Source organism: Capricornis sumatraensis, chromosome X, assembly GCF_032405125.1.
Source record: "Capricornis sumatraensis isolate serow.1 chromosome X, serow.2, whole genome shotgun sequence".
NCBI classification, from domain to species: Eukaryota; Metazoa; Chordata; class Mammalia; order Artiodactyla; family Bovidae; genus Capricornis; species Capricornis sumatraensis.
This window is the reverse complement of record NC_091092.1, coordinates 102,831,677-102,839,653: the sequence shown is the minus strand read 5'-3', so window position 1 is coordinate 102,839,653 and position 7,977 is coordinate 102,831,677.

The following is a 7,977-nucleotide window of genomic DNA, read 5'->3' as shown; positions in this document are numbered from 1 at the left end:
TGCCACCCCCCCCCCCTTCTCTTTATTACTTGGAGTCACTTAACTTGACCAGATAATCCTTTTATGATGAGCAGTCCTGGAAGTCCTGGAACGATCTAGTCAAACTCCTTGTTTTTCAGGTATGAAACATGGCTCAACAAACTAAGTAACTTCACTAAGATAGTGTGCATAGACTGGCTTCTATGTGAAGCTATTTCCGTATCTAACAAGACACGTTAATTACTGAATTCTTTGGATTCCATAAGCTTAGTAGTGATTCAAAATTCACACTTAAAATCTCTTCTTAATAATGGATAAATAGGTCCGAGATTCTGTCCTTTACCATTGTGTATTACAGAACACAGAATAACATTATTTACCGGGGCTTCCCTGGTGGCCCTGTGGTTAAAACTCTGTGCTCCCACTGCAGGCGGCACGGGTTCCATCCCGGTTGGGGAACTATAAGATCCCACATGGCTCACCTTGTGGCCAAGAACAAACAAACCCCCCAAAACAAAAAGAAACCTCCCCCCAACAGTAAACAATAACTTTGACTGCCTGAATGGCGACATTTGGAGGAATGTTTGACTCCTATTGTCTAGAATGGCCTGTACAAAATTGATGTATCATCATATTATGGCCCCTTTCTGTTTATCTTTTCTGTAGCTGATCAATCATGTACGCTTTGAACACTTTAGACTAATTGGCCGTTACCGAAGAATTGTTTTGCTTGGGACAGTTTTGAGCTGGTTGTCTTGGATCCGATCCTCTGCTACAGAGCCTATGAAGTGGGAAGAGTAGAAAATTTAGAAAGAAAAGGAGCAGGGGAAACCTCTTTTTCCTGTCAATTTATGAATGTCCATTTCCTTCCTACTGACTTTGGTGATTATGAAGAGTTGTAAGTTTAGGTAGTTGGTTTCCTCTCTGTGTTCTGGTCTTTTCTTTCAGCTGGCTACTTAGAACTTCTAAGTAACGCTACCGTGTTTAACTTAGATAAGGAAATTATATGGTATTAGACCCATGTTCTGCCTAGGTAGTGTAGAAAGATTTGGCCTCTCCTTGATAACACTGGTGAGTTCAGAGCAGGGATCAGCAAGCTGTTTCTTGTAAAGGGCCAGATTGTAAATATTATAGACTGCAGTCTTTGCATTGTAAGAGGCAAAATCAAAGCTATTACGTAAATTTTTTGTTGATAAAATTTAAACTATAATGATAATTGAGTACAATTAATTGTAATTCTGGTCTAATGAGAGGCATAGAATGAGGGGAAGACTAACGATACGGTATTTTGCCTATTGGGAGTTTAAAGTTCGAATGCTCTGCCATCAAGTTGATTGTAATTACAATGACCCTGTGTGAAATCCATTCTCAAGTTTGTAGGCTGTACAAAAACTGGAGGCTAGATTTGATCTGTGATTGTAGTTTGGCAGCCCTGGTATGGAGCACTGGTTCTCAAACCTGGAGGGCTTGTTAAAACAGAATGCTGGGTCCTGCCTCCAGAGTTTAATTTAGTAAGTATGGAATGGGGCCCCGAGAACATGCATTTCTAACAACTCCCAATTACTGGTTTAGAGGTGAAATCGAGCATATCCTACTTTTCTTCATGTTAATCGCTTTGTCTTAGTTTTTTGAATATTTTTTATTTTGTTTTACTTTGTACTTTAAATTCAATGATTACACGTTAAATGCCTGTTGTGTAATATTATACCAGGTAACGGATACACAAGGTGAACGAAACACAGTTGTTGTCCCCATTATACATACTGGTTGGAGGGAGTTTAAAAATTAATTTCCACAAACCCTTTAGAACTGGAGTCTGGGGACAAAGAGCACCATTTTAAAAGCAGTGCAGTGGTGTTTGATACTCAAGGTAAAGGAAAACTAAATTGGAAAGGTTCGTTATCAAAATATTCATTAATTTGATTTCTTAGGGGATAATATTCTGTTTAAATGAATTTTTCAGAACTCCAAAACTTGCTTTTAAATACTTAAAACCAATATATTATTTGATGGAAAGCTTTCTAAAGATGTTATATGCTTTTTAAAAATTTTCTGATTATGAAATTACTGTTATCTGTTCTGTTAAAAAGTTTGGGTGGCATAAGAGAATGAAAGCAAGGAGCAAAACACACAGACTCCACCCCCTGATAATTCCGTCATGTAGAAGCAACCTTATTATTAGCTGTGTGTTTAAAGGTTCTCATCAGATGATCAGTTTACCAAGTCGTGTTTCCTCCTGTCCTCTGCCTCCACTTCTGCCTCGGACTTCAGAGTGTGCTGATCGTTCATCCTAGAAGACGCTGTTTTGGGTCCCTCCTCACTCTGCTGCTCCTTTTTTAGATACTGCTTTGGTAAATATTGCTCAAAAATCATGAAATTGATTTTAATATGATTTTCCAACTTTCCTGCTGTTTAAAACTTTTTTCCCCTGTCCTCTTTTCGTCTGACTCAGGATTCTTGGTACACTTTGTGTGAGTCCCCACTTCTCTTGCCTTTTCTTCAATCCCCCTTTTAGGGGCTTTCTGTTCTTTGCTATTGGGAGTAACATCAGGAGTATAATTTAACTATTTTTGGCCTGTTTCATTTTATGTATTTCTTGCTTTTCTTCTTTGGTGGCTATTGAAGTTTAACGATGGTTCGCATATACACTAAAAAGGTGCCAGACTGTTTTGAATTAAGTTTTTTTTTTTCCCTTAAGCTATCTCACTTTATAAATGTTTATTTTGACTGTTGTCAGTCCTGGCTCCAGTCTTATTCCCCCACCCCCCACCCCCCCACCCTTTAGACTGCTGTGGAGTGGGAAAGGAGGTAAGAGTTAATAGTCTAATTGTGTATATATGTATATGTGGATTTCTTACAAGAACTTTGAGCTCTGCTTCCTGTTTCTGTATTTTTTCCCATTGGAACATGTTAGTCCTCAACTGTGATACATAAGATTTTTGTATACTCAGTACTTTAATACCCTATGTATTAACCTCCCTTCTTTTTTTTCTCTTTTGGTGGGGGGAGCTGCGCTGGATCTTCGTTGTGGTACATGGACTCTTCCTTAGTGGTACAAGGGCGTCTCTGGTTCTGGTGCATGGGCTTAGTTGCCCTGAGTTATGTGAAATCTTAATTACCTGATCGGGGATTGAACCCGAATCCCCTGCATTGGAAGATAGATTCTTAACCACTGGACCGCCGGGGAAGTAACCTCCCTTCTTTAAGTCAGACTTCTGTCCATTAGCTGAAATGAAGCAAATGTCTTTTTGTTGCATGGTGGTATTGCCTGTCTGAGAACAGTTCTGTGTCGGCAGTTATGCTGTATTTGTACAGCACTGTCTTGTGTGTTAATTTGCAAGTTCAACTGTATTTTGTCCTTTTATAAAATGAGTAGGAAAACAAAAGTGCATCAGCTTGAGGGCTCAAACCTAATGTCTTTGGGGCAAGAAACTGATTGGGAATATGAATCTTCAACCTTCTGGATTAGGTTCTGCTCATTGGTTCTGCTGGTTGACTTTGTTCAGTGGTGAATGAAATAATTAGAACAAAATAGGAATATTAAGTATGGCAAGTATGTAATAAAGCTTATATGTGAAAGGTGAAGTGTAATTAGGGATTTTATAATACTTTCCTTTACTCTGACTGAGAGTTGGAGAAACACCTATAAATATGTGAATCTGTTGTTTGGCTTTGAAATATTTGACTTCTGTCACATTTTCAGGAATGCATTATGTATGAAAGGAGGGTACTGACTATATACAGCGTTTGCCCAGACTCTTATGGAAATGACTACAGAAAGTCTCATTTTCTTATATTTAACCTGTCTATGTATATAGGTTTACTGTGTTTTCTGTACGTAGATATCAATCAGTTACCGAAATTCTTTTTTTTGTTGTTGAATATAATTGACATAAAGTATTAGTATCAAGTGTACAATATAGTTATCCAAAATTCTTGAGAGTTGTTAACTTGAAGCATGCTGAACTGGGGTGAGAGAGACTGTGAGTCTGGGTGGAGGTTTGGAGAATCCCGATGGAGTCTCTGTCTCATAATGAATGTCATTATCAGAGCTCCCTGTCAGCTATCTTGAATTGCTTCTACTGGAAAATCCCATGGACAGAGGAGCTTGGCAGGATCACACAGAGTCAGACACAAGTGAACACACACGCACATCACACGAGGATTACCTTTGTGCATCGTGGGCAGAAGAATCATGTCAGTGAAAGGAGACTAATGGACAGATTCTTTGGCTTCTGGTCATCTGTCGTTGCTGTTTAGTTGTTCAGTCATGACCGACTCTTTTGCAACCCTAGGGACTGTAGCCCACCAGGCTCCCCTGTCCATGGGGATTCTCCAGGCAAGAATACTGGAGTGGGTTACCATTTCCTCCTCCAGGGGAGCTTCCCAATCTAGAGATCGTCTCTTGTGTCATTGGCAGGCAGATTCTTTACCACTGCGCCACCTGGGGAGCCCTCTGTTCATCTACACAGCCACAAAAATCAGGTTCTTCAAGTACCTCCATTTGTCTCCCTTCTCTCTTCCCAAATACAGCTCAAAACTCTTACCATGTCAGCTTTACCCAAATAGGTCATTTGGATGTAATTGCCATCTACTTTTCAGAGGTTACTTCTTCTTCTCCCACCTAATCAAACTATCCATAGTTGATGTGGATGCTCTGGTCTTTGCAGTTCCCATGGCTTTACTTTTGGAACTCTATCTCCCCTTTGTGGCTAGCCTGCCACCTAGCTCACAAGCCGTCTTCATGAACTATTTTCTGATTCTCTGTAGTAGGAAGTGGTCTTTATTTTCTCCCTTGTAGCTCAGTCTGTAAAGAATTTGCCTGCACTGCAGGAGACCTGGGTTCGATCCCTAGATTTGGAAGATCCCGTGGAGAAGGAAATGGCAACCCACTCCAGTATTTTTGCCTGGAGAATCTCATGGACCGAGGAGCCTGGCAGGCTACAGTCCATGGAGTCACAGAGAGTCAGACACAACTGAGTGAGTGAGCATGCATGTACACACGCATGGTTGAGGGGGAGTGGAGTAAAGGAAGGAGGTACCTGAGACTTCACTTACATGAAGATGTTGCTTTGGCTTCTCTATCACTGAATGGAGTGCGTGATAAGTCACTTCAGTCGTTGCTGACTCTGCTACTCTATGGACTGCAGCCTGCCAGGGTCATCTGTCCGTGGAATTTTCCAGGCAAGAATACTGGAGTAGGTTGCCATTTCCTCCGCCAGGGGGATCTTCCCAACCCAGGGATCGAACCCAGGTCTCCCACGTTGCAGACAGGTTGTTTACCAGCTGAGCCGTAAGGGAAGCCCAGGGATTGAACCCTCTTATTTCTCCTGCATTGGGAGACAGGTTCTTTACCACTAGCGCCACCTGGAAAGCCTTTAAAAAACAATACTTAGTTAAAAACCTTTATTATCTTCTCTTTAAACTCTTTTCCCCCACTCTCCACTGAGAGCTTCTTTCTGTTCAGATCTATTGAACGGTCATCAGGAGAAAGGAATCTGTGTTATATAGAGTGACTATTTCTCAATGTGGCTCCACTACTTAAACAGTGGATTCTCAAAGCACATGCCTTTATATATATATATATATATGTAAAACCAACCCTTTCCCTCAACATGTAGGGGACTAGAATCTGGCTGGCATCCAGTTAAATGTTAACTGTAGGCTCTCCATGGTTTGTATAGGTGATATTTTACAGCTTTTCAAATAGACTGATACACAAAATAGATGAATAATGTTATTGCTTAAATAGTTGCAGTAACCCTACTGATTCCTATTTTGGAGAGTGTTTTAAGAAAACTTTTCATATTTGAAATGAAAATGATATAGTGAAAGTGTACTGGATTTGGAGTTAGAAGGGCTGTTGTAGTTCCAGTATCTCCCTCTACATGTTAAATCGTTTAACTAACCTGAGTCCTCACTTATCTGTAAAAACCAAGGTGTTGGATAAGAGATGACTTAAGGAACTTGATTTTTTAAGTTAGTAAATTTTATCTGTATCCCTAGAGAAGTGAAAAAAAGTAGTCTTAAAGAAGAGATATTTTCAAGTAAAGGAACATCGGAAAACTTTTTTTAAGAGTTAATAGTCCTAAGCCTATTAGTTAGCATGGGATTGACAAGTAGGGAGAGATAATGTAATTTGAATTTTTCCTCTCCCTTGTTTTGTGGGGGTGGGTGGGTGGGTGTCTGTGTCTGTGTCTGTGTCTGTGTCTGTGTCTGTGTGTGTTTAGTATCCTCTGGGTTAATTGTCTTGGCCCAACAGCTTGTAGTGTAAATTTAGGGATTACAGACTTGCTGCTGCTAAGTCGCTTCAGTTGTGTCCGACTCTGTGCGACCCCATAGATGGCAGCCCACCAGGCTCCCCCGTCCTGGGATTCTCCAGGCAAGAACACTGGAGTTGGTTGCCATTTCCTTCTCCAATGCATGAAAGTGAAAAGTGAAAGTGAAGTCGCTCAGTCGTGTCTGACTCTTAGCGACCCCATGGACTGCAGCCCACCAGGCTCCTCCGTCCATGGGATTTTCCAGGCAAGAGTACTGGAGTGGGGTGCCATTGCCTTCTCTGCATCTGAAGTCCAGATTAAGCTTTAAGAAAGTATGCAGATAAATATAGTAGCAGTGATTTTTGTCTGGCACAGATGGTTTCAGAGAAAATGTTGAAAACCTTGGTGTTTGTTTTTTTTAAAATCACTTTAAGTAGCAAAAGAAGCTTATTTTTATTGCTTATCAATAGGCCAGTCATTCTTAAACTTACTGGTCTCAGGACCCATTTATAATTATTGAGGACCCCAAGGAACTTTTGTTTATGTGGGATTCTGTCCATTGAACTTACTATATTAGAAACTAAAACAGACATTTAAAAACTTTTTGTGTGTTTGAAAATAAAACTCTTTGCATGTTAATATAAATAATACTTTTTGTAAAATAACTTCCAAAACAGAAATTAAAAATGACATTTTAAAAATGTTTTTGCAAAAAAAAAAGTTTTTGCAAAATTTCATATCTGACTTAATAAAAGAAAAAAGATGGAGTCTCTGTCTACTACTTTCTTCAGTTTGTACATCATATAGACTGGAAGTACTCCACTGTATACTCCGGAGAGAATGACAGTGAAAATGGCAAATAATGTCATATTATTTGTGAGAACAATTTTGATCCGTTAGATCTACTGAAAGGCTCTTAGTGGACCACACTTTGAAAACCAGTGCCTTAGACTCCCAAGGGAAGTTTGATATTATCTTTTGAGTGGCTTGCCTGCTGTAAAGGTTTACTTTTTATTTTTTGGCCTTGTGGTGCAGCATCTGGGATCTAAGTTCCCTGACCAGGAATCAAGTTTCTGTCCTCTGCATTGGCAGCCCAGGGTCTTAACCATTGGACCGCCTGGGAAGTCCAGTATGTGTCTTTTGATGATCTCTGGTATACACCCAAAAGTGAAATCGCTGGATGGTAGGTATATGTGTGTTTAACTTTAGTAAATACTGCCAAACAGATTTCTCAAGTATTTGTACTAGTTTAGAATCCTACCATCAGTGTAGTTGATGTTCTTCCTTAGCACTTAGTATTGTTGGTCCTTTTAAGTTGGCCATTTGGGTGGAGATTTAGGAATATCTAATTGTGGCTTCAGTATCTATTTGCCCGTGTTGAATGATGTTAGAACTTTTTCCATATGTTTATTGGTCTTTTAAACTCTATTTATTGGTCCATTTAACTCTTCCTTACCTATAAAATCGAAGTTTGGCTAGTAGATGACTTAAGTCTCTTGCAAGGGCTTCCCTGGTGGCTCAGTGGTAAAGTAGTCTGCCTGCTAATGCAGGAGACATGCGTTTGACCCCTGGTCTGGGAAGATCTCACGTGCCACGGAGTAACTAAGCCCCGTGCACCACAACTATTGCGCTTGTGCTCTAGAGCCCAGGAGCCACAACTCTTGACGTCCACACCCCCTAGAGCCCATACTCCTCAACAGGAGAAGCCACCACAATGATAATAGCCCATGCACCGCAA